At 43.1% G+C, this 25,878-nt stretch overlaps 18 non-coding genes across 18 annotated transcripts; 16 read left to right on the top strand and 2 right to left on the bottom strand.

Moving 5' to 3' along the window:
* Positions 1-1,400: 1,400 nt before the first annotated feature.
* TRNAY-GUA (transfer RNA tyrosine (anticodon GUA)) lies at positions 1,401-1,491 on the bottom strand. Its single transcript is given in 2 exon segments — positions 1,401-1,436; positions 1,455-1,491. It is a non-coding gene; the product is annotated as a tRNA-Tyr (tRNA).
* A 1,880-nt stretch (positions 1,492-3,371) lies between these two features.
* Positions 3,372-3,462, bottom strand: TRNAY-GUA (transfer RNA tyrosine (anticodon GUA)). Its single transcript is given in 2 exon segments — positions 3,372-3,407; positions 3,426-3,462. It is a non-coding gene; the product is annotated as a tRNA-Tyr (tRNA).
* A 543-nt stretch (positions 3,463-4,005) lies between these two features.
* Positions 4,006-4,096, top strand: TRNAY-GUA (transfer RNA tyrosine (anticodon GUA)). The gene is given in 2 exon segments: positions 4,006-4,042; positions 4,061-4,096. It is a non-coding gene; the product is annotated as a tRNA-Tyr (tRNA).
* Positions 4,097-5,125: 1,029 nt separating this feature from the next.
* TRNAY-GUA (transfer RNA tyrosine (anticodon GUA)) lies at positions 5,126-5,216 on the top strand. Its single transcript is given in 2 exon segments — positions 5,126-5,162; positions 5,181-5,216. It is a non-coding gene; the product is annotated as a tRNA-Tyr (tRNA).
* Positions 5,217-6,725: 1,509 nt separating this feature from the next.
* On the top strand, positions 6,726-6,816 carry TRNAY-GUA (transfer RNA tyrosine (anticodon GUA)). Its single transcript is given in 2 exon segments — positions 6,726-6,762; positions 6,781-6,816. It is a non-coding gene; the product is annotated as a tRNA-Tyr (tRNA).
* A 1,052-nt stretch (positions 6,817-7,868) lies between these two features.
* On the top strand, positions 7,869-7,959 carry TRNAY-GUA (transfer RNA tyrosine (anticodon GUA)). The gene is given in 2 exon segments: positions 7,869-7,905; positions 7,924-7,959. It is a non-coding gene; the product is annotated as a tRNA-Tyr (tRNA).
* A 1,609-nt stretch (positions 7,960-9,568) lies between these two features.
* On the top strand, positions 9,569-9,659 carry TRNAY-GUA (transfer RNA tyrosine (anticodon GUA)). The gene is given in 2 exon segments: positions 9,569-9,605; positions 9,624-9,659. It is a non-coding gene; the product is annotated as a tRNA-Tyr (tRNA).
* Positions 9,660-10,718: 1,059 nt separating this feature from the next.
* Positions 10,719-10,809, top strand: TRNAY-GUA (transfer RNA tyrosine (anticodon GUA)). Its single transcript is given in 2 exon segments — positions 10,719-10,755; positions 10,774-10,809. It is a non-coding gene; the product is annotated as a tRNA-Tyr (tRNA).
* Positions 10,810-11,876: 1,067 nt separating this feature from the next.
* On the top strand, positions 11,877-11,967 carry TRNAY-GUA (transfer RNA tyrosine (anticodon GUA)). Its single transcript is given in 2 exon segments — positions 11,877-11,913; positions 11,932-11,967. It is a non-coding gene; the product is annotated as a tRNA-Tyr (tRNA).
* Positions 11,968-12,900: 933 nt separating this feature from the next.
* On the top strand, positions 12,901-12,991 carry TRNAY-GUA (transfer RNA tyrosine (anticodon GUA)). Its single transcript is given in 2 exon segments — positions 12,901-12,937; positions 12,956-12,991. It is a non-coding gene; the product is annotated as a tRNA-Tyr (tRNA).
* Positions 12,992-14,451: 1,460 nt separating this feature from the next.
* TRNAY-GUA (transfer RNA tyrosine (anticodon GUA)) lies at positions 14,452-14,542 on the top strand. Its single transcript is given in 2 exon segments — positions 14,452-14,488; positions 14,507-14,542. It is a non-coding gene; the product is annotated as a tRNA-Tyr (tRNA).
* A 1,781-nt stretch (positions 14,543-16,323) lies between these two features.
* TRNAY-GUA (transfer RNA tyrosine (anticodon GUA)) lies at positions 16,324-16,415 on the top strand. Its single transcript is given in 2 exon segments — positions 16,324-16,360; positions 16,380-16,415. It is a non-coding gene; the product is annotated as a tRNA-Tyr (tRNA).
* Positions 16,416-17,577: 1,162 nt separating this feature from the next.
* Positions 17,578-17,668, top strand: TRNAY-GUA (transfer RNA tyrosine (anticodon GUA)). The gene is given in 2 exon segments: positions 17,578-17,614; positions 17,633-17,668. It is a non-coding gene; the product is annotated as a tRNA-Tyr (tRNA).
* Positions 17,669-18,833: 1,165 nt separating this feature from the next.
* TRNAY-GUA (transfer RNA tyrosine (anticodon GUA)) lies at positions 18,834-18,925 on the top strand. Its single transcript is given in 2 exon segments — positions 18,834-18,870; positions 18,890-18,925. It is a non-coding gene; the product is annotated as a tRNA-Tyr (tRNA).
* A 1,364-nt stretch (positions 18,926-20,289) lies between these two features.
* TRNAY-GUA (transfer RNA tyrosine (anticodon GUA)) lies at positions 20,290-20,381 on the top strand. The gene is given in 2 exon segments: positions 20,290-20,326; positions 20,346-20,381. It is a non-coding gene; the product is annotated as a tRNA-Tyr (tRNA).
* Positions 20,382-21,167: 786 nt separating this feature from the next.
* Positions 21,168-21,259, top strand: TRNAY-GUA (transfer RNA tyrosine (anticodon GUA)). Its single transcript is given in 2 exon segments — positions 21,168-21,204; positions 21,224-21,259. It is a non-coding gene; the product is annotated as a tRNA-Tyr (tRNA).
* Positions 21,260-23,408: 2,149 nt separating this feature from the next.
* Positions 23,409-23,499, top strand: TRNAY-GUA (transfer RNA tyrosine (anticodon GUA)). Its single transcript is given in 2 exon segments — positions 23,409-23,445; positions 23,464-23,499. It is a non-coding gene; the product is annotated as a tRNA-Tyr (tRNA).
* Positions 23,500-25,806: 2,307 nt separating this feature from the next.
* Positions 25,807-25,878, top strand: TRNAE-UUC (transfer RNA glutamic acid (anticodon UUC)). The gene has a single exon. It is a non-coding gene; the product is annotated as a tRNA-Glu (tRNA).

Below are 25,878 nucleotides of genomic sequence, written 5' to 3'. Positions count from 1 at the left end.
CCACGATCAGTAAGAGGTGTACGGCTACTCTCTCCCGAGGCGCTCACAGTATATATATAACTTATATGGCGTTGAGATCTTCAGTGATACCTAGATTGCATCATGTGATGGGGAGATGAGTATCATTCATTTTCCAAACGGTAAATAAAGTGAAAGTCTGATGACGATCAATACCAAAACATTAGCATTTGCAAAGGTATATAAGTTGATGAAGACGGCCTTAATGACACTGACATCTGATCGGCGAAATGCCAAAATAACCAAGCAACCAACAATGTGTACAGCAAAGGCTACATAAGCAGTGAAGAGTACATATGGCTGACAATGATCTTCAACACTTGAAAGGGACGTTTGAGCTGCCTTACACTGTAACAAGATGACCTCAGTGACTCTTGGCTGTTAGAGAGAGGGCTGAAGACCCACACGACCAACCACCCAACCAACAGCAAAAATATGTAAGAAGATTCCTTTAGTGTCGGGTGATCTCATCGTCCGTTTCCCTAATGAATTGGGCGAAGGATCCTCCTTAAAAAGGCTGATATAGCACCTTGATCCATCGGTCGTATCAACGACATCGTGTTCTCGGGGGAGACACTCGACCTTATAATGTTTTGGATGGATCATTCGGTTTCACGGGAGAGTCTGGGGTGTGTGTTATCCACGACAGTCAATGCCATTTTGGCAATGCTCTTCTCGTCATGGTATTTTTTTTCCCGACAGCCGAGCAGAAATCGTTGGGAACCTTTCATGGAGAATACTCAAGAGTGACGACAAGCGATTTTAACTATGCGCAGAATTACAGGATAAAGGTATTAGACAGTAACCTTTCAAAGCCCATGGCAGTTCTAACTGGTAAACTTATACGGCCTTAAGGTTAAAATCTCTTTCAGGTATTGCCACTATGTAAGGAGGTCCCTTGACAGCCTTCAAACGTTCTGAAGTCTTTTCTTCAGTATATGTGAAGGTTCAATTTAACATAGTGCTTCCAAAACAGCCTAGTCTTGCCAGGAATGAACACTTCTCTCAGCGTAAACATTCGCCTCTTCATCTGTTATTTCATACTTTAATATGAAGACGGGTTCACTTCGTGAGTTTGCAATGATGCCTCGATACATGTTTTTTTTTTTAAGTCCTAAAAGCTGTCGACACGGTTGGGTGAGTTTTTGTGAAAATATGCCACAACTCTGGGGAAGAACTTCGTTACGAGGGTAAAATGCTTATAACTGGGAAACACTATATCTTAATCACTGATTATCGTCATAATGTTAGTTCAATTACATACATTCATGGACCCTGACCAATCGTAAATTTGCAAATCAGATTTTTAAATACCTTAAACTCACATTTCCTCACCTATCTTTAGAAATACAGGTGACGTGAATAAAAGACAAAAGTTTTTGTCCTTCGAACCGGATTCGAACCAGTGACCTATGGATGTCTGCATTTTATACCGACTACAGTCCACCGCTCTACCAACTGAGCTATCGAAGGAGCTGACAATGAAAGTTCCTAAGGCAGTGCAGACTCGCCGCCAGGCCTGTGAGATAACCCAACCTCGTCACAGCTGAACATAAGGATGCAGCGTAAAGACAATACACAATCAGCATCACTTTCTTATATCAATTGAGTGACGATCTTCGCTCCGTTCCACACACGTTGTAGATTGGATCAGTTACAACAGGAAAGCCTGTACTGACATATACAACAACCAGAATTAGTTCAGTCTCCCGAGTACTGTGGTAGTGGCCACGCCAGCACAACAGGTGTGGCTCTCCAGTGCCTCCAAGAGAGTTCGTCTCACCAGCAAGACTTACGCTCCTCTCCCTTGCCTCGTCTAAACTTTCTGACCCCCCCGAACTATATCGAAAGAGGCAGTGAATACACCCACAACAGTGCGACAGCGGTGCTTCTTGCATACAGGAGCCTCACCTTCTTCTTCACCCGGTAATGGTTAAAAGCAGCGTCAGTCTACGTAAGTATTTCACTGATCCCAAACAAGGCATCAGCAGAAAGATACCCTACGGCTAAATCGGATTAAAGAAAGAAAAAAAAACTACGAAAAAAAGAGAATCACATTAATCAAAGCTCCTACGGTGTCTGTAAATTGAACACTTGGAGGTAGAAATGTAATAAGGGAGGGAAAGATGAGAGAAGACAGTGAACTCCACAACTATGCTGTTCGAAGAAAGAATGAGGGGGTTATCATAACATTCAACCCTAGTGTGATTGGTTTCCACAGAGAGTTTATGGAAAGCAACTACTCGTTGCTCGCTATGGGTCCAAGCCTTCGGAGCAAGGACACACACTGGCAAATCACGAGAGAAGTGACAGAAGGGAAAGGAATTCTAAGTGTTTAAGAAAGTGGGAGTTCAGGAGAGTTTCAAAACCTTTGGAGAAAGAAGTGAGAGTAATGGGGCGATACTGGGAGGACTGGAGTAGTTTCCTGGGTTGCACTTAATGCCTGCATACAGGAAGAACGGAAAGTTTGGGCATTGAGACTTCGACGAAACATGCTAGTTAGTATCGGAGTTAGGTCGGAGGCTCACTCCCTTACGACACGAGGATCAACGTCATCTGTTTTATACGCCATGATCACTTGTAGAGAGAGGATTTGGAAGGCTCTCAGGAAGGAAAATATAGACAAAGGCTCACAAGGGAAGGAGGACAAGATACGGAATCATCCAGTTTTGAGTTAGAGGAGAATAACGTACCGAAGAAGAAAAAGAGGAGGAAAAGTTGAGTAACAGTTGTTGAAGATGCTTTTGGTTAATCAAAAGAGAGATTCATCTCAAGAGACAAAAGTTCAAATTAGTATACTTTCCTTTTACGAAGGTATGCTTAGCTCTGCGAACCTCAGAAATGGAGGTGGCGTGATATTTAGGAGGCGGTAGAGGTTGCATGGCTTGATACACTCCGTCACTGTTTTGACAGGCATCAGAGCGAGAGGAATGAAAACATTACTGGGGGTACAGATCTAATGGAAGTGACGCAGCGCTCCGCAGCAGCAGGGATAACCTCCGCTACACGTTCAGCACAGCTAGAGGCACCCCAAATGGCGAAGCAGTATTATTGGTTCCACTTCGTCAGTAAAGATCCACAAGGTGAACAAGTGGTGTTTTAAATTCCAAATATTCGCCAATATCCCTTTTCCTTTTTTTTTTCTGATGGACAATTATAAGATATTAGATATCTGGTTTTAAAAATCATAACTCAGTGTTACCTAACAAACAATATAACATCCATCAGCATCAGAACAGTAACTATTTACGTAACAAATACTACTGTACAGTCGTCAGTGAATCTTTTGACTTGCGAAATACACAGACGCTCGCTTGGTTCGGAGGATAAAAGTATCTAATACTAAAGGTTTGTCCTTCGAACCGGATTCGAACCAGTGACCTATGGATGTCTGTTTTTCTAACCAACTACAGTCCACCGCTCTACCAACTGAGCTATCGAAGGAACTGATGGTGAAAGGCTTCCAAGACAGGGCTGACCAGAGAAATCAACCCAGTCACAACTAAACATTGGGCTGCAACTTGAAAAGAATAATTTTTCACTTTCACTTCTTTCCATCAAGTGAATGGCTATCTTCACGCATTGGCGGATTCTTCTCACATGCTAAAAACTGAAACAGGTGGAACGGGGGTTGATGGAGGTGACCTATAAAACTACACAGTTACGGTCAGAGCAGTACATCTGTGCCTCTCCGATGCCTCCAAGGACGTTCATATCACAAGCATTTTAACATTTGCGACCCTAAGGTGCAGGCCTGGCTGCTGCTTCCCATAGATGCTGTATTGAGACCAACTACACGAGGATTGACCGTTATAATAACCCATCCCCCCCCTCCTTTGAACAGAGAATATGTTGAATACATTTTTCTTCTGTGGTCTTTTCTATTCTTACAACTCTCTTTCCATTACGTTCAACTGTGACGAGGCTGGGTTGTCTCACATGCCTGGCGGCGAGTCTGCACTGCCTTAGGGACTTTCACTGTCAGCTCCTTCGATAGCTCAGTTGGTAGAGCGGTGGACTGTAGTCGGTACATAAAGCAGACATCCATAGGTCACTGGTTCGAATCCGGTTCGAAGGACAGACATTTAATCTTTACTCTGCTATAAGTACCATAACCAACGAGCAAGTGAGCCTTTATAATAGTTTGAACCTCACTTGAAATACCTTTAAAGAATGCTCAGGGTACTGTGAATCTGTATGATTTAACTAACAGTGAAGTAATAAACAAATTTCCAACACTTTTTTGTCCACATTATATGCAATCTTTCCCCTTAACTAAAGTCTACTACGGGTAAGGATATTTCTAAAAAAAAAAATAACTCATACAACCACAATACATATAAAGCTGAACAACAAATGAATAAAATACACTCACACACACACACACACACACACACACACACACACACACACACCCGCATATAAATTGTTTGCGAAAAGCCTTGTCCGCCCCCATATATTTTCAAAGGTTATACACGAATAACGTTTATCATGGGTACAAGCATATGACGCTCTCAGGGTGAAATGATCGTAGATCTGGTCGCTCAGACTAGCGTTTCTAACAGTTTGAACACCAGCAATCCGCCTCAGTGTGCCTCAGGCTATCATGAGAAAATGACATTTTTTTTTCCGCTCTTCCAGGCTGCCACTTCATTTTGGGAATTTCGCTTATAGGCGCTGTAATTCTTCCACCTGCGTTTCAGGATGCTGACTCTAACCTTTCTAAGGATAAGCCAGATAGAATTTTCGCTTGGATGCAATAAAATGTGGCAACATGGGATCATTATGGGCATACAAGGTACTCAGAATGCAGGGTCAGGTGGCTGCTTGCTGCAGTGGCTCATCAGAGTCTCGCTTCATTCAAGGGGTTGAAGACCCTACAGGGGTAAAACATGGAACCTTGGATACTTCAGGAACCTTGCCAATTCCACGCACAGACGTGTGGAACGAAGAGAAGATCGTTACTCACTTGAAAGAAATCAGTGATACTGTATACTGATAATGTATTGTCCAATGCCGCATCCTTATGTTCAGCTGTGACGAGGTTAGGTTGTCTTACAGGTCTGGCGGTGAGTCTGCCCTGCCTTAGGAACTTTCACTGTCAGCTCCTTCGATAGCTCAGTTGGTAGAGCGGTGGACTGTAGTCGGTACATAAAGCAGACATCCATAGGTCACTGGTTCGAATCCGGTTCGAAGGACAGACATTTAATCTTTGCTCTGCTCTAAGTACCACGACCAGTGAGGAAGTGAGCCTTTTTAATCGTCGGAGTACTTGAAATATCTTTAAGAATATTCCAGGTACAAAAACATTTACAGGTTTTTGTGTATGACTTAACTAAAAGTAAAGTGATAAACAGTTTTCCTAGTATGCTTTTGTCCACACAAGATGCAATCTTCTCTCTTGGCTAAAGTCTACCAAGAGTAAGGAGGATATCTGCAAACAATAACTCATCCTACCATACTGCACTAACGGTGTGAGCACCAGCAAGGCAACAATCCGCCTCAGTGTGCCTCAGGCTATCTTCAGGGGATGAACTTCATTCTTTACTCTTCCAGCGCCACTTAATTTTGGCAGTGTAGCTTGTAGGCGCTGTATTTCTTCCACCTGTGCTTCATGCCGGATGAAGGAGAAAGCCGATATTCTCGCCTGGAGGCAAGAAAATTGGGTAAATGTGATATTTCTAAGAGCACAGTGCTCAGAACGCACTATCACGGCTGCTGCTTACTGCAACATTTTATCAGAGTCCCGTTTCATTCGGGAGATGAAGACCCCATGGAACCAAAACATGGCCCTAGACTACTTAAGGAACCCCCCTGCCAAGTCCATGCCTAGACGTCTTCAGACAGTAATCAAAGCCAAAGGAAAGACGACGAAGAAATATGCAAGTGTGAAATCGCCTTTGAAAATATCTGGGAAGGCGGAAAAGTTTTTCCCCACTGTACGTTACACACTTAAACCCCTTTAAGGAAAATTCAAACGATTATCTCTGTTTCTCACTTCTTCAACCTATATTTAACAAATCCTTCCTTCTAAAAACACAATAGTAAGACACACACACACACACACACACCAAAATGACCCTTCCAACCAATTTTAATCGCACGCCGAATAGGAATATACACTATTTGAACCAATACTCCCTAGGCATATACGTGTTTCACTTTCTTCGTCTGCGTTAGGAAAACCAACTATGTTACCAACATCACATGCAACTAATTACCAAGATCCTTCATGTCAAAGATGCAACTTTCGTACTGAAGGCAGGGAAAACTGAATTGTCCTGTGCTTAATCCTTAGACACGAATGTGCGGAAGACTTCAACACTTCTGTGTAAGAAGGATGCATCACTTCCGTTCTCATGTCGGTATATCTACACGAACTTTCGAGGTTATATTGTTCGAGGTCACATTTATTAGACGCGGAAATAATAGGCATTGGAGAGACACCTACTGTGCTGGCGTGGCCACTACCGTACTAGGGAGAATTAACTAATTTGGGTTGTTATATATGCCAGTACAAGTTTTCCTGTTGTAACTGATTCAGTCCATAGCATGGAGCGACGATCGTAACTCACTTGAGAGCAGGAAGGTACTACTGACACTGTATTGTTTTATGCTGCATCCTTATGTTCAGCTGTGACGAGGCTGAGTTGTCTCACAGGCCTGGCGGCGAGTCTGCCCTGCCTTAGGGACTTTCACTGTCAGCTCCTTCGATAGCTCAGTTGGTAGAGCGGTGGACTGTAGTCGGTACATAAAGCAGACATCCATAGGTCACTGGTTCGAATCCGGTTCGAAGGACAGACATTTAATCTTTACTCTGCTCTAAGTACCATGATCAAAGAGCAAGTGAGCCTTTATAATAGTTTGAACATCATTTGAAATACCTTTAAGAATGCTCAGGGTACTGTAAATCTGTATGATCTAACTAACAATAAAGTGATAAACAAATTTCCAAAACGTTTTTGTCCACATTATATGCAATCTTTCCCCTTAACTAAAGTCTACCAAGGGTTAGGATATTTCTAAGAATTAACTCATACAACCACAATGCATATAAAACTGAAGAACAAATGAATAAAACACACAACACACACACACAACCGCATATAAATTGTTTGCGAAAAGCCTTGTTCGTCCCCATTTTTTTTCAAAGGCGATACTCAAATAAGGTTTATTATAGGTACAAGCATATGACGCTCTCAGGGGGAAATGATCGTAGATCTGGTCGCTCAGACTAGTGTTTCTAGCAGTGTGAGCACCAGCAATTCGCCTCAGTGTGCCTCAGGCTATCTTAGTGTTTCTAACAGTGTGAGCACCAGCAATTCGCCTCAGTGTGCCTCAGGCTATCTTGAGGAAATGATGCTCTTTTTTTTTTTCGCTCTTCCAGGCTGCCAATACATTTTGGGAATTTTGCTTAAAGGCGCTGTAATTTTTCCACGTGTGTTTCAGGATGTTGACTCTAAACTTTTTAAGGATAAGAAAGCTGGAATTCTCGCCTGGATGCAAAAACATGAGGTAACACGTGAGACTTTTCCGCGTTTGGTTGCTCAGAATGCAGCAGTGTCAGGTGACTGCTTCCTGCAACATCTCATCAGAGTCTCGCCTCATTTAAGGGGATAAAGACCCTTCACAGACGAAACATGGACCTAAAATACTTCAAGAACCTTGCTAATTCCACGCACAGACGTGTGGAACTAAGAAAAGATTGTTGCACCCTTGAGAGAAGAGAGTGATACCGATAATGTACGGTCTGTCTTTACGCTGCATCCTTATGTTCAGCTGTGACGAGGCTGGGTGGTCTCAGACCTGGAGGCGAGTTTGCCCTGCCTTAGGAACTTTCACTGTCAGCTCCTTCGATAGCTCAGTTGGTAGAGCGGTGGACTGTAGTAGGTACATAAAGCAGACATCCATAGGTCACTGGTTCGAATCCGGTTCGAAGGACACATTTAATCTTTACTCTGCTCTAAGTACCACGATCAATGAGTAAGTGAACCTTTATAATCGTTTGAACCTCATTTGAAATATCTCTTACGAATGCTCCGGATACGAAAACATTTACAGGTTTTATCTTCTTATATGATTTAGCTAATGGTAAACCGAAATCTTATCTTCCAATATTCTTTCGTCCATATTATATGGAATCTTCCCTCTTGGCTGAAGTCTTCCAAGGGTAAGGATATTTGTAAACAATAACTCATCCAACCATATTGCATGCAAAACTGAATTACATGTGTATCACACAAACCCAACTGCATATATAGCGTCTGCAAATAGCCTTTTCCGCCCCTTATATATTTTCCAAGTCGATACACGGATAAGGTTTATCATTTGAGTCTCAGGGTGAAACCATCGTACAGCTAGTTCGCAAGACTAGTATTTCTAACGATATCAGCATCAGTAACCCGCCTCAGTGTGCCTCAGGCTATCTTTAAGGAACGAAATATCTTCTTTACTCTTCCAGCCGCCACTTCATTTTGGCAATTTGGCTTGTAGGTGCTGCATTTCTTCCACCTATGCTTCATGGCGGTTGTGGGAGAAAGCCGAAAGTCTCGCCTAGAAGCAAGAAAATGTGGGTAAACGTGATATTTCTTGGTGTACAGTGCTCCGAACGCGCTAATCAGGAGGCTCCTGGCTGCAACACTTCATCAGAGTCTCGTTCAATTAAGGAAATCAAGACCCTATGGAGCCAAAATATCGACTTACAATACTTCAGGAGCCTTGCCATTTCCATTACGTCTACAGATGGTAATCAAGGTCAAAGGAATGAAAGAAAAGACGACAACGAAATAATATGTAAGTATGATATCGCCTTTGAAAATGTATGTGAAGGCAGACACCAAAATAAACCAACATGCATGACACCAACACCCTTTCAGCCCATTCTTAAACCCACGTACACTAAGAATAAACACATCTGAAACGACACTCCATAGGAATGTACGAGTTTCGCTTTTTCGTCTGCATAAAAAAAAAAAAAAGTCTACAATTTCAAATGCACCCAAACATAATAATCCCTCAAACCCAAGATGCAACTTCCGCTGTGAAAGCAGTGGACACTTCCTCCTGAACTGTGCTGTGTTCATTCCAGAAAGACAGGCAAGTGCGGCGGGCTCTCGCACTTGCCTGTAAGGATGCCCCGCTGTCGTACTGATGTCGGTATATTTACACGAACATTCGAGCCTATATTGTTCGGGATCAGATATGTTAGACGGTGCAGGGGGAGCAACGTCAATCTCGTTAACGAGACGAACCTTCTCGGGAGGCACTGGAGAGCCACACCTGTTGTGCTGGCGTGGCCACTACCACAGTACTAGGGAGACAGAACTCATTTTGGTTGTTGTATATGTCCGTACAGACTTTCCTGTTGTAAGTGATCCACTCCACAACGTGTGTGGAACGGAGAGACCATCGTTACTCACTTAACAGAAGAAACTGACACTGATCATCTACTGTCTTTACGCTGCACCATTACGTTCAGCTGTGACGAGGTTGGGTTGTCTCACATGCCTGGCGGCGAGTCTGCACTGCCTTAGGACTTTCACTGTCTGCTCCTTCGATAGCTCAGTTGGTAGAGCGGTGGACTGTAGTCGGTACATAAAGCAGACATCCATAGGTCACTGGTTCGAATCCGGTTCGAAGGAATATCTTTAGTCTTTACTCCGCTAAGATTTCAATGACTGATGAGCAAGTGAGCCTTTTTGATTTTCTGAGGGAAATATATTTATGAAAGCCCGGGGTAGACAAGCATTTTTTGTAGTTGTTTGCGACTGTATACAATGAAACTGATATCGAATTGTATTTTTTTTTTTCACTTCCATTATCTCTTTGTCCACATTATACGCAATCTTCTTATCGACTGAAGTCAACCAGGGATACCTTCATTGCAAAAAAAAAAATCATTCAGATATTTTGTATGTAGTACAGACGAACGCGTGGAACACACACACACACACACACACACACACACACACACACACACACACACACACACACACACACACATACACACACACACACACAGCCAACCCATTCTTAATCTCACGTCTAGCAGGAATATACCCATCTGAAATTACACTCCCCAGGCACGTACGAGATCCGCTTTTTCGTTTGCGTTATGAAAACTTATCATGTCTCCAGCATTACATGCAACTACTCACCAAGATCCTTCCTACCCTGGATGCAACGTTTATACTGAAGGCAGTTAACAGCTCCTCTTGCACCGTCCTATGCTCAAATCAGACACGAAAGTACGGCTGACTCCTCTCATACTTTCGTGTAAGACGTATGCATCCTCGTCATACCAATATCGGTTTATTTACAGGAGCTTTCGAAGTTGTATTGTTCGGAGTCAGATATGTGAGACAGGGCAAGGGAGTAGCAATAGTCTCACTAAAGACACGGACCTTCTTGGAGGCACTGGAGAGCCACACCTGTTGTACTGGCGTAGCCACTACCGTACTAGGGAGACTGAACTAATTTTGGTTGTTGTATATGTCAGGACAGGCTTTCCTGTTGTAACTGATCCAGTCCACAACGTGTGTAGAACGAAGCGAAAAAACGCTACCCACTTGACGGAAGTAAATGATACAGATGATGTATTGTCTTTATGCTGCATCCTTAAGTTCAGCTGTGACGAGGCTGGGTTGTCTCACAGGCCCGGTGGCGAATCTGCCCTGCTTTAGGAACTTTCACTGTCAGCTCCTTCGATAGCTCAGTTGGTAGAGCGGTGGACTGTAGTAGGTACAAAAAGCAGACATCCATAGGTCACTGGTTCGAATCCGGTTCGAAGGACAGATATTTTAATCTTTACTCCACTCTAAATACCATGACCAATGAGCAAGTGAGCCTTTTCAATCGTCTGAATATTTGAAATGTATTTAAGAATGTTCCGGGTACAAACACATTTACAGGCGCTTGTATATCATTTAACTCATAATAAACTGATAACAAAGAATAGTCCAATATTTTTGTCCATATTATATGCAATCTTCCCTTTTGACTAAAGTCTACCAAAGGTAAGGATATGTGTAAACGATAACTCATCCAACTATATTGCATGTAAACTGAGTTACATGTGCACCACACAAACCCAACTGCACATATGGTGTCTGCTAATAACTTTTTCCGACACCAATATATTTCCAAAGACGATACAGAGCCAAGGTCCACCGTGGGTATAGGCATAAGACGCCTCAGGATGAAGCCAGCGTACAATTGGTCGCTATGACTAGTGTTTCTGACGGAGTGAGAACCAGCAACCCGCCTCTGTGTGCCTCTGGCTATCTTCAGAGAACTAGGTTTTCCAGACCACTAATTCAGTCTGGGAATTTGATTCTGGGCGTTGTGTGTCTTCCATCTGTGCTTTAGTATGGGAGTAGAAAGCCCGAGTACTTGCAAGGAAAGAAGAGAATGTGGTTACACATGAGATTTCTATGCGCAGTGGGCACTCCGAATGCAAGATCAGGTGGCTGCTTTCTGCAACATTTCATCTACGTCTTGCCTCATTCAGGAGATAAGACCATATGGAACTAAAAACATGAACCTAGAATACCTCAGGAACTTTGCATATTCCATGCACAAACGTGACACCTGTTGTGATGGCGTGGCCACTACCGTACGAGGGAGACTTAACTAATTTTGGTTGCTGTATATGTCCGTACAGACTTTTCTTTTACAACTAATCCAGCCCACACTGAGTGTGGAATAGAGCGAAGATCGTCACTCACTTGACTGATGAAAGTAATACTGATAATGTCCTCTCTTTATGCTGCATCCTTATGTTCAGCTGTGACGAGGCTGGGTTGTCTCACAGACCTGGCCGCGACGCTTCACTGCCTTAGGAACTTTCACTGTCAGCTCCTTCGATAGCTCAGTTGGTAGAGCGGTGGACTGTAGTCGGTACAAAAAGCAGACATCCATAGGTCACTGGTTCGAATCCGGTTCGAAGGACAGACATTTAATATTTACACTGCTCTCAATATCATGACCATTGAGTGAGAGAGCTTTTTTAATCGTCTGAATATTTGAAATATTTTTAAGAATGCTCTGGGTACGGAAACATTTACAAGTGTTTGTGTATGATTTAATGAATAATAAACTGCTAAAAAACTTTTCAGTGTGTTTTCGTCCACAATAACTCATCCAACTATATTGCACGTAAAATTGAACTACAGATATATAGTGTCTATCGAAAGCCTTGTCCGACAACCATATATTTTCAAAGACCATACAAGGCGAATGTTTATTGTGGGTACAAGATACGACGCTCTTATGGTGAAATCATCGTACATTTGGTCCGCTCAGACTAATGTTTCTGACGGTGTGAGCACCATCCCGCCTCTGTGTGCCTCTGGCTATCTTCAGAGAACGATGTTTGGCAAACCACCAATTCATTTAGGGAATTTCTTTCTGGCCGTTGTATTCCTTTCACCTGTGCTTCAGGATGTTTGGACAAAGCCCGATTTCTTGCAAGGAAGCCAGAAAATGTTGTTACACGTGAGATTTCTAAGCATATTCTGCACTCAGAATGCAAGAATAGGTAGCTGTTTTCAGCATCATTTCATCTATGTTTCGACTCATTCAGGAGGTCAAGAACTTATAGAACGAAAACACAGACCTAGAATATATCAGGAACCTTGCCTATTCCATGCACAAACGTGACACCTGTTGTGGTGGCATGGCCACAACTGTACTAGGGAGACTGAACTAATCCAGCCCACACTGAGTGTGGAACGGAGCGAATATCGTCACTCACTTGGTTGACGAAAGTGATATGGATAATGTACTCTATGCTGCACCCTTATGTTCAGCTGTGACGAGGCTGGGTTGTCTCACAAATCTGGTGGCGAGTGTGCACTGCCCTAGGAACTTTCACTGTCAGCTCCTTCGATAGCTCAGTTGGTAGAGCGGTGGACTGTAGTCGGTACAAAAAGCAGACATCCATAGGTCACTGGTTCGAATCCGGTTCGAAGGACAGACATTTAATATTTACTCTGCTCTAAGTACCATGACCAATGAGCAAGTGAGTCGGTTTACTAGTCTTAACCTCACATGAAATATCTTTAAAACTGCTAAGGGTACAAAAACCTTTCCAGGAGTTTGAAAGTATGTATAATCTAACCAATAGTAAACTATCAGAACATCTTTATACAATTTGTGTTTGTGTACATTATATGCAAATCTTCTCTCTTCACGAAAATATGGGTAAGGATACTTCTAAGCAATAACACATCTAACCATATTACATGTAAAACTGAAGATAATGTGTATTACACAAACTCAACAGCATATACAGTGTCCGCAGAAAGCCTCGCCCGTCATCCATATATTTTCAGAGCGACATACGGGTAAGATTTATTGTGGGTGTAAGCATATGGCGCTCAAGAGTGAAATTATCGTACATGTGGTCGCTCAAACGAGTGTTCCTAACGATATGTGCACCAGGAACCAACGATATGTGCACCAGGAACCTACATATTCTATTCCTAAATGTCTGCAGATGGTCATCAAGGATACACGAAAGGCGACAAAGAAGTAATTTGTAAATGTGGCTTCGCCTTTGAAAATGTATGGGCAAGCGGTCAAGATTCTTTTAGCGGGGACTGCACATGCAAACCACTTTAATCAAAAATGATATGTTTATCTCTACCTCATACTTCTGCAACCTATACTCAACAAATTCTTAAAAGAGACAAAAAAAAAAAAAAAAGACGACACACCAAGTGACCTAACATGCGTGAAAGAAATATCCTTCTAACTCATTCTTAACACTTAGTCCACCAAGTAGAAGCCATCTGAAACTACACTCCCCAGGCATGTACGAGTTTCGCTTTTTCGTTTGCGTTATTTAACCAAACAATGTCTACAACATCGCATACACCTCTTCACCAAGATTCCTCATACACAAGATGCAACTTCTGTTCTGAATGCAATGAACATCGTATCACCTCAGGAATTGTCCTGTGCTCAATCCTAAGAGACACACGAACGTGCGGAAGACGCTAACACTAATCTGTAAAAAGGATGCATGGCTGCTACTCTGATTTCGGTATATCAAGAGGAACCTCCGGTTATACTGCTCAGGGTCACATACATTAGACGGGGCAAGCGAGCAACGATAGTCTCACTACTGACACGAACCTTCTTGGAAGTACTCGAGAGCCACCTATTGTGCTGGCGTGGCCACTACCGTACTGGGGAGACTGAACTAATTCTGGTTGTTGTATATGTCAGGACAGACTTTCCTATTGTAAATGATCCAATCCACAACGTGTGTAGAACGGAGCGAAAAACGTTACTCACTTGACAGAAGCAACTGAGACTGATGGTGTATCGTCTTTATGCTGCATCCTTATGTTCAGCTGTGACGAGGTTGGGTTGTCTCACAGACCTGGCGGTGAGTCTGCCCTGCCTTAGGAACTTTCACTGTCAGTTCCTTCGATAGCTCAGTTGGTAGAGCGGTGGACTGTAGTCGGTACATAAAACAGACATCCATAGGTCACTGGTTCGAATCCGGTTCGAAGGACAGACATTTAATCTTTACTCTGCTCTAAGTACCATGACCAACGAGCAAGTGAGCCATTTTACTAGTCTTAACCTCATTTGAAATATCTTTAAAACTGCTAAGGGTACAAAAACTTTTCCAGGTGTTTGAAAGTATGCATAATTCAACCAATTGTAATCTGGTAAAACATTTTCATCCAATTTGTGTTTGTGTAAATTATATGCAATCTTCTCTCTTCACTAAAGTCTAATATGGGTAAGGATATTTCTCAGTAATAACTCATTTGACTATACTACATGTAATACTGGAGATGTGTATTACACAATCACAACCACATACACAGTGTCTGCAGAAAGCCTTGTCCAGCACCCATATATCTGGAAGGCGATATACGGGTACGGTTTATTGTGGAGGCAAGCATATGACGCTCTCAGGGTAAAATCATCGTACATCAGTCTGCTGAAACTAGTGTTTCTAACGATAACAATGACGCTGTCAGAGTTAAATCATCGTACATCTGTCCGTTGAAACTAGTGTTTCTAACGGTAAGAGCACCAGCAACCCGCCTCAGTGTGCCTCAGGATATCTTCAGAGAATGGTCTTCCTCTATTCTTCTAGGTAGCCATATCATTCTTGGAATTTGGCTTCTGGGCGCTGTATGTCTTCTACCTGTGCTTCAAGGTGGTTGGCTCTGACCTTTCGACGAATTCTCGCCAGGAAGCAAGAAAATGTCGGCAAATGTGAGATTTCTAGACGTACCGGGCACTCAGAATGCAAGATCCGGTGGCTGCTTCCACAAACACCTATGACATGTCTCGCGTGTTTCGAAAGATGAAAACCCTATGGAACTAAAACATGGAACTAAAATACTTCAGGAACCGTGCATTTTCTATGTCTAAATGTCTGCAGATGGTCATCAAGTATATAGGAAAGACGACAAAATAATATGGAAATATGGGTAGGTAGTCAATATTTTTAGCGTTCACTGCACGTGCAACCAATTTAATTAAAAATCAAAAGTTGATCTCTGCTTCAAACTTCTGCAACTTCTACTCAACAAATCCTTCCTCCTAATCAAAAACAATAAATAAAAAAATCATATACACTCCGAAATGACCCAGCATGCATGAAACAAACATCCTTCCAACCCACAAACATCCTTCCAACCCATTCTTAATACCAAGTCTAACAGGTATAAGCCATCTGAAGCTACACTCCCCAAGTATTTACGAGTTTCACTTTTTCGTGAGCGTTATGAAAGCCAGCCACGTCTCCAACATCACATGCATCCATTCACTACGATTCCTCATACCCAAGATGCCGACTTCTGTATTGAAGGCAATGAAGACTTCCTCCTGAATTGTCCTATGCTAAATACTGAAAGACACGAAAGTGAGGAAGACTCTAAGACTTCTGTGTAAAACAGGAGGCATCACTGCCATTCTGATATCGAGGCCAGATGTGTCAGACGAGGCAAACCAACTTTAGTTACACTAGTAACACAAACCTTATTGGAGGCACTGGTGAGAAAACTGGTTGTGCTGGCGTGGCCACTACCGTAATGGGGAGACTGAACTAATTTCGGTTCTTGATTATGTCAGTGCAGACTTTTCTGTTATAACTGAACCTCTCCACAACGTGTGTGGAACGGAACGACGCTAATTACTCGACAGAAGAAAGTGATTCTAATAATTTACTGTCTGTCTTTCTGTTGCATCCTTATGTTTAGCTGTGACGAGGCTGGGTTGTCTCACAGGCCTGGCGGCGAGTCTGCCCTGCCTTACGAACTTTCACTGTCAGCTCCTTCGATAGCTCAGTTGGTAGAGCGGTGGACTGTAGTCGGGTACAAAAAGCAGACATCCATAGGTCACTGGTTCGAATCCGGTTCGAAGGACAAACTTTTGTCTTTATTCTGTTCAAATTTCCATAACCAATGAGCAAATGAGCCTTTCTGATTTTTAAAACGAGATATCTTTATGACTGCTCAGCATTTGAAGTTGCTTGTGAATGCGTATAATGTAACAGATGTCGAACTGATAATTTTTTTCCAGTATGTGTTTGTTCACATTAAATACAATCATTTCTAAAAAATAATTCATCCAGCCATTTTGCATGTAGGATTGAAGAACGTGGGAGACACACACACAGGCGCATAATATATATATATATATATATATATATATATATATATATATATATATATATATATATATATATATATATATATATATATATATATATCCAAGCTACTATAAAAAATGAAATGTTTATCCCTGCTTCATATTTCTGTAACCCATACTTAACAAATCCTTCCTTCCCCTACAAGTAAGACAATGAAAAACTACACACCAGAATGACCCAACATGCGTGAAACTAACCCTCTATTGCCAACCCATTCTTGAACTCACGTCTACCACGAATATACCCATCTGGAACTACGCTCCCCAGGCATGTACGAGTTTCGCTTTTCCGTTTGTGTTATGGAAACCAGCCATGTCTCCAACGTCACATGCAACTATTCAACAAGATCCCTCGTGCTCTAGATGCAACTTTCATACTCAAGGCAGTAAACAATTCCTCCTGAATTGTCTTGTGCTCAACCTAGAGTCACGAACGTGTGGCGGACTCCCACACTTTCGTGTAAGAAGGATGCACAGCTGCCGTCCGGATGTCAGTGTATTTACCGGAGCTTTCGATGTTGTATTGTTCGGGGTCAGATATGCCAGACGAAGGAAAGCAACGTTAGATTCACTTAAAACACGAACCTTCTTGGAGGCACTGGTGAGAAAACTGGTCGTGCTGGCGTGGCCACTACCGTACAGGGGAGACTGAACTAATTTTGGTGGTTGTATACGTCCGTACAGACTTTCCTGATGTAAGTGATCCAGTCCACAACGTGTGTGGAACGGAGCGAAGATAATTACCTACTGGATAGAAGTACTACTGATACAGTATTGTCTTTATGCTTCATCCTTATGTTCAGCTGTGACGAGGCTGGGTTGTCTCACTGACCTGGCGGCGAGTCTGCCCTGCCTTAGGAACTTTCACTGTCAGCTCCTTCGATAGCTCAGTTGGTAGAGCGGTGGACTGTAGTCGGTACATAAAGCAGACATCCATAGGTCACTGGTTCGAATCCGGTTCGAAGGACAGACTTTTAGTCTTTACTCCGCTCAAGTCACCATGACCTATGAGCAAGCGAGACTTTTTGATATCTAAAACCTCCCTTGAAATATCTTTAAGACTACTCCAGATATAAAATATTCGCAGTTGTCTGCGATATGATGCCCTAGAGACCTTACGTGGTTTCTTCCGGCTACTTCAAATGCTCAGGTTCAGTCCACTGACAGCACGTCGCCCCTAGTATACCACATCGCTCCAATTCACTTTTTCCCGTGGAATATATATCTTTATATGTATGTACGTATTCATATATATATATATATATATATATATATATATATATATATATATATATATATATGTGTGTGTGTGTGTGTGTGTGTAATACTTACAGCTGTTGATCCTTTTATTTTCAATGAAATCGGATACTAAATGATAATTGCCTCCCAGTTAGAATGTACATTAAGGGAACCATATACGTTGATTTCCATTAACCTTTTAAAAGGTTAAGAGGGATTAAAACTAATCAAGGATGTACCCAGTACGCGCCAATGCCACCACCTGATGTGTATCATAACATAAGTCCGACCGTGATGACCTGGACTGACTCTGTTCATGACTACGACCTGGTGAGGTCAAGCAAGGTGAGGGGAGGGGGTCACGTCATCACTGAGGTCTCCTCCCGCACTTTTCCGTCAACAGGTGGCACACCAGCGTCCGCGCTGTTGCCGGTTTATTTGGAGGGAACTTCAACGTCGGAATGTTGACAATCGCCACATCTAGACACAACAGAAGCGTCAGCCTCGCCTTGAGAGAGATATACCTTCTCGGAGGCACTGGAGAAACTGCTGTTGGACTGGACTCGCCATAAGCGTAAGAGGGAGAGTGGAACGAGTCTTGGCTGTCTAACAGGTCAGCCTCGTCTCCGTTTCAGCTGTTGCAGTTAAAAGTGTGTACATCAGACCCTCAGGCGTGAAGAGAGTCGCTTGCTTCATAGAAGGAAGTGAAACTGGGGGGAAAAAAATCTTAATGCATCCTGCTGTATAACGAGAGAGAGAGAGAGAGAGAGAGAGAGAGAGAGAGAGAGAGAGAGAGAGAGAGAGAGAGAGAGAGAGAGAGAGAGAGAGAGAGAGAGGCCCCGCCGCCGGGAGGAGAAAGTGTTCTTCTGCCTTACGAACCATTCCTACCACCTCCTTCGATAGCTCAGTTGGTAGAGCGGTGGACTGTAGTCGGGTTACAAGAGCAGACATCCATAGGTCACTGGTTCGAATCCGGTTCGAAGGACAGACATTTAACCTTTCCTGTCATTAACTTCGTATCACGCGACCGCTGAGCACATAAGCGTTCTGCACATTCCTTAACCCAGAGGAATCACTGACAGTTGTGGTGGAATGTTTGACAGATTATCATTCATCGTCCTAATGCCAAAGTTGATTCAACTATTTAAGGGAGCCATATACTATATACAAGGGAGCCAACAATGATAGGACTTTACGACCCATTTTCCAATACGTCATGACTGCTCATCGATAAAGAAAACCTCTTTGCATCTGTCTGGGAATGCGTATAACTAAGATTATACTGATGAAGAATCACTGCAGTGCACATGTAACATACACGAGTATTCATCTTTCCCACCGGGAGCTCACTAGAGTATGGATATAATTACGAAAGGACTGAAGCTCGCACCTCGACTTTAGGACACACACACACACACACACACACACATACACACACACTCAGGTAAAGGGTTCAGGGAGGGCACAAGGTCAAACGTCACACCTGTCCATAAAAAAAGGAAACTGGGAGGAGGCGCTCTACTACAGACCAGTCTCCCTGACGAGTGTGGTCTATACAATACTGGAATACGTAATCAAAGAGCATATGAATGACCTCCTGCAAGGGAGAAACAACCTCAGTGGGAGAAAACACGGTTTCAGGGAAAGGTCATGCCTAATGAACCTCTTAAGATTTATTTCCACGAGAGAGTGAGCTCTGCTGTAAACAAAAGAGAAGACTATAGGGATTGATAACCTTACTGCAAGGGAACACAGGCGGATGTCAGAGGTGGTGACCACAACGCAGAAGTCTATTCTGGGATCACCGCTTTGTCGTAAGTATTGTACCTGAATGTGTTTGCGGATGATGCCAAGGTAATGGGGAAAGAGAAACGCGAAGAGGATTGCATCAACCTAAAAAAGGGACCTTAACAAATTCTAAGTTGCTTAACAGACAGTTCGAACGTTGGACTTTACTCGATCTATTTATTACTTTGGAGGTATGATTGTTTTGGGTCACGAGTTTTAAACTGGACAGTGGGGGTGCGGCAGTCTAGACGGTAACCCGAAGCTTCTTCGAGGCAATGGAGTAAGATCTGTAGTGCGTCGGCCAGGCCACTAACACACAGGGGAGACTGAACTAATGCGAGTTGTAGTACAAGTCGGATTCATCTCCGTACAAGTTGTTTCGGATCGCAGCGAGTGCCACTGCGGGGCTGTCATGGATGAAGCAAAGCGTTCACTTGATAGAAATGACGTTGAAATATATTTTGTTTAATGTACGTGATGTTAAATTGTGACGGGGCTGAGGCGTCTCACCAACCTGGCTGCGAGACTCGTCCATCACCAAGCAATCTTTCCATGTCACCTCCTTCGATAGCTCAGTTGGTAGAGCGGTGGACTGTAGTGGTTACAAAATGACAGACATCCATAGGTCACTGGTTCGAATCCGGTTCGAAGGACAGACATTTAGTCTTTACCTTCACCCACCTTTAATCCCATGACCAGCGAAACGTTTGAGTGACTTCACAATACCCTAGGCGTTCACAGTGTCATTCACTGTCCTAATAATGTGGATCACAGCGTTCGAGCAGACTGACAATAACTTGTGATCCTGTGTCTCTTATCGTTCATTGATATATGATTCATGTTGTAGGGCCAGAGCCGAAATACTTTACACAGAATGGATGTTACGTGTCATCTTTTGCATAATACTAGAGTGGTCCATTTACGATGACCCAGACTGACGTGGTCAGAATCACAACCTTCGTAAGGTATGAAAAGGAAGGGGTTCGCTTCTAGGACGTCTCCCATCTTTCCAGTCTAAAGGCAAAGCTAGTGAAGGACTCTTGTGTATATTCAAGAGTACTTTCGATTCCTGATTCTCTGGGGAGTTACAGGTGTCTGCGCAAGGACGAAGCGTTCATCTCGCCAATGAGACGAACCCTCTTGGAGGCGCTGAGGTGAGCCATATTGTGCTACTGAGGAACATCAATGTACCAGGGAGACTGAACTAATCTTGGCTGTTGTATAGGTCAGCTTCATCTCCCTCGTTCCAGCTGGTGCATTCCAGAGCGCGTCTGGAGGACCGTCATGCCCGAAGATGATACCAAGTACCACAAATTGACACCAGGTATCGACTCCTGCCTCGCTCCCAGGGTTCACCCGTGACGAAGCTTTTTTTTTTTTTTTTCTGACACACCTGACGACGAATACTGGTTGACTCATGAAACTCTCTCTTACCAGCTCCTTCGATAGCTCAGTTGGTAGAGCGGTGGACTGTAGGAGGTACAAAGAGACAGACATCCATAGGTCACTGGTTCGAATCCGGTTCGAAGGACAGAATTTTGATATTTACTTGCATTCGACGACTATTGAACAGGTGAAAAGCGGCAAATTTCCCGAGGTGTTCACAGGCATGACCCCCAACCGATCCAGGAGCTTTATCTATAACTAAACAATTGGCTGATAATAATTCGTACAATTCTGTTTTCATGGTGATTAACACGGAAGAGGCAAAACATGCCCCACTTAAATGCCCTTTTGTGGGTTTAAGGAAGAAAGTGAAAAAAAGAAGGAAAATCTAATCAGCGTTTACAGACCAGATTCTTGGTCACAGAAAGATTATAGGAAAAGATGAAACGAAGAAAACAATTCTATGGATTAGCTCATCGAAGTGAGAAGGATGTATCGTAACGGTCAATTCTCCAGTGGCTGATCCCTACACATAAACTGTGGGAAGCTACGGCCATACGAGTGCTTCGGGTGAGGACGCATGCAAGACACCTCACGAAAGGTTATGATCAGGTCACTCTTTACTCTTCTTTCTTAGATGATAAGAAAAACTTTAAGGCACCTAAAACCTTTCCCTAGAACTCGGTTCTCTTATTCTGGTACCACCTTTATTGACCTGGTCCGGACCTTCTCTACTTGTATTCTGAGCTTCATGAAGTCCAATGACCAAATTTCAGAAACAGACGATACTTTTGACTCAATGTGAGATGTGAACAGCTTCCTGAAAAATCTCCTTCTCTATCAATGAACTACTATTTGCCAAAAGGCTGTGTCTCCTTTACTATCATCCAAATGCAAGGCCCTGGCGATAAGTGAGGGAAGTTGTGTATTCATTTCCCTCAAGACCTAAGCATCATCCACAAACACATTCACGAGGAAACCCATTTCTTCCAGCAAGTCATGTACACAGACCAGGAAGAGCAATGGTCGTAGAACAGTCCCTTGCGACACGCCGCTGGTGACCTCAACACATATCAGGGAAGACCTCCCTGATATGCGATCTTATTTTCCCTCCACACTTGCGAGATACTTTCTCTCTTATCTCTCTCTCTCCTTACCACCTCCCCCCGTCTCGCTATCTCTCTCTCTCTCTTTGTGTGTGTGTGTGTGTGTGTGTGTGTGTGTGTGTGTTTTCACTTATCTATGCATACATTTTCTTTCTTTTCTAGTGTCGGATAATGGTATCCTCAACCTTCTTTTTTCATCACATCAATACAATGACCCCGACACGAATCGCTCAACACCTCTGAATGGACAAGCATCATACTCTGCAAATCAGTTCGACAAGTCGGTCTGTCTCTGACGATAACACAGACTGAATCTTCTGTGAGGTGAGGTGAGGGTTCACAAGAGGTCAGGTCCATACCTGGCTCCCGGGACTTACGCAACCTCCCGTTTGTGGGAAGCACAACTTGCAAATTGTAGTCATTCTATCCACAAAACACTCTGAAGGTCATGTACTTTTTTGCGGTCCCGGATGTTATACTGGGTACAGGAGAAAATGTTATATATATATATATATATATATATATATATATATATATATATATATATATATATATATATATATATATATATATATATTATCCCTGGGGATAGGGGAGAAAGAATACTTCCCACGTATTCCCTGCGTGTCGTAGAAGGCGACTAAAAGGGGAGGGAGCGGGTGGCTGGAAATCCTCCCCTCTCGTTTTTTTTTTTTTAATTTTCCAAAAGAAGGAACAGAGAAGGGGGCCAGGTGAGGATATTCCCTCTAAGGCCCAGTCCTCTGTTCTTAACGCTACCTCGCTAATGCGGGAATGAAAGAAAAGAATATATATATATATATATATATATATATATATATATATATATATATATATATATATATATATAAAGTGTCGCTCACAAGACGACCCTTAACCGGAGGAAGTGTGAACAATCATGTTAGTGCTGCTGGTCTGGCCATCTACCGTACCATTGGACTAGTCGTGGCTTGTGTACACGTCAGCTTTAAGGTTGCTGGTTCCAGCGGCTGAACTCGGCAACGAGTGCTTCCAAATGATCCGAGCTCCCTTGATCCGACGGAACATGGACGGAGAGAGAGGAGTGTCTTGACGGCGCATCTAGATGTTCTTTTATCTGTCATGGCTCTGGGTTACTCGACTGATTCGACGGTGAAATTAGCTGGCTCAAGGGCATCCTTTGCTATCTCTCCTTCGATAGCTCAGTTGGTAGAGCGGTGGACTGTAGTTGGTACACAGAGCAGACATCCATAGGTCACTGGTTCGAATCCGGTTCGAAGGACAGTCTTTTTTTTATATATGTGCGTCAGTGAAACTCAGGTTACTTCTCACACACCTGCTCTGAGATGAGCAGCCGGAGACTTGATACTTTCCCGCAGCGTTTTATGCGCAATGAGAGCAGTGATGTCGCATCTGAGGTACCGTTGCTGATGACCGAACGTTAGAGTTAAGTGTGTGTGTGTGTGTGTGTGTGTGTGTGTGTGTGTGTGTGTGTGTGTGTGTGTGTGTGTATAAAATTGTGATCTAGAAAGTTAAAACACACACACACACACACACACACACCGTTACAGTGCTATGCATTAACTTTAAACCACTCAAGATCATCGAGACATCTTAGCACTCTAGTAAACAAAAGCTGAAATCCTTTTGTAATCCACCGTAACCTGCACTTTCATTTCCCCTCTTCAGAACGTCGGCATCATCTGCAAAATAAGGCGTCATTCATTACCTCGTACAGACATTAAACACTAACCACCCAAAACTTACTGAAGTGATTCAGACCGATGCAAGAACAAGTTACATTCATAACTGTCTCCTTGGCAATCAATCACGTATCTTAATTAACATTTTAAGGATTGTTAATTATAAATTACCTATTCTGATCTATTGACCATCCATACAGTCGGTTAAACCAGAGGGGGAAAAATACAGTGATATATAGACTTTCTAGCTATGCAAGAGGGTTTCAGTCAGTTTCAATCGAGTCATCTCGAACACAGAAAAGGCATTGTGGGTGGAATCCTAACGCAATGGAATCCTATAAATAAGCGGGCAGGTGGAGTCTTAACGTAGGAGGGAGAGTCGCAATGCAGTATGTGGAGTCCAATCCCATTTACGTAGAATCCTAAAGTCATAGGTGGAGTCCTGAGGTTGTATAGGGATTCCTAACACCATAGGCTTAATCACAATGCTCTATATGGAGTCCTAACGCAGAAGGTGGAGGCCTAACGCAGTAGGTGGAGGCCTAACGCAGTAGATGAAGCCCTAATGCGCAGGTCTTCGTAATAACAGATCAACCACTGACATCATACCTCTCTCCACCTGTATCACTGAATACTCAAACCCAATAACAAGTGGAAAACCTATTCGGGACGTTAATAACTGGCTGACATGAGGGAAAAGAAATAGAAAGAGGAGAAGGAGGAGGAGGGAGAAAGGGAGGAGAGAGAGAGAGCGAAAAAAAAAAATACGGAAGAGAATTAGGAAAGGATCGACGGGGGTTAAAGGGAAGAAGTAACAATCACTGGTGGAACAAGAGATGCTCCAGAGGGGTAGGGGAGGAAGGGAAAATGCTGAGGTCGTGGAACTGATGACGTTTCCGAGGTAAAGACAACACACAAATGATTGGGTTTTGCACGAATGAAAAGTCGTATAGAAATGGTGGGAATGAGCGCATGGGGGGAAACTACATGTGACGTGAGATGCTAAAGAGAGAGAGGTCATATGTGCAACCAGAGCCTGAGAGATGGAATGGCGCATCCTCACCTCCCCCTCACCTTCATCTTTTGCATTCCATCCTCCACAAGACAGGACGAGAGGAACATGACAGACGACATCAAACGCTTCAATAAAACAGTGAGTGAAACATTGAAAATGATTTTGATACAGTATTCAGATTTACAAAATCGTCATTTTCTTTTCTCTAAAAAATGAACCAGTTTCAGTCTCTCTCTTGGCAACTCTGGATGACCCAAACTCTTACTTCCCTCCCGGGGCCATGCGTGCGTGGACAACAAATTAATCTTTCCTTCTCACTTCTTCACCATTTGAGCTTTATCCTTCGTGACTAATTCCACCTTATATCCTTCCTGTTCCCCTTATACCTTCCATGTCCTACCTTATACCTTCATTGTCCACCTTATAACCTTCCTCGTTCAAGATCTCATCCTCTTGTCTAATGACACAAATCGTAACCTGCCAGCAAGACTCAGGAGTACCCTAGTTATGTTCGACTTATGGCATCTCTGTCGTTATGACAGAGGAATAAGGTTGGTTGGTCGTCTGGGCTAAACACCTATCAGCCACCAGGTGTCGTCCTGACCGTCGAAGTCAAGCTACATCCACCAACCGAAGAGTCATTCAACACCTTCTTCAAGTGTTCAGGAGAATCCCTAAGACCACATACGACTCTCACTATGCCATGTCGTCCCTTGCATTTGTTCCTGTATTATTCTGAGTAACGATGAACGTGCGTTTAATATATCATTGAGACAACAAACCTTCATCTGCTTACTCTCACGAACGCATACTGTTTTCCTTCATCAAAAAATGTGCATATTCCCTACAACTCCACTGCTCTTCTTTCAGATCCCATGTGGTCTAGTGGCTAGGATACCTGGCTTTCACCCAGGAGGCCCGGGTTCGATTCCCGGCATGGGAA

Source organism: Panulirus ornatus, chromosome 12, assembly GCF_036320965.1.
Source record: "Panulirus ornatus isolate Po-2019 chromosome 12, ASM3632096v1, whole genome shotgun sequence".
Lineage (NCBI taxonomy): Eukaryota > Metazoa > Arthropoda > Malacostraca > Decapoda > Palinuridae > Panulirus > Panulirus ornatus.
Note: the sequence above shows the minus strand (reverse complement) of the source record. Positions and strands in the feature narration are given on the sequence as shown.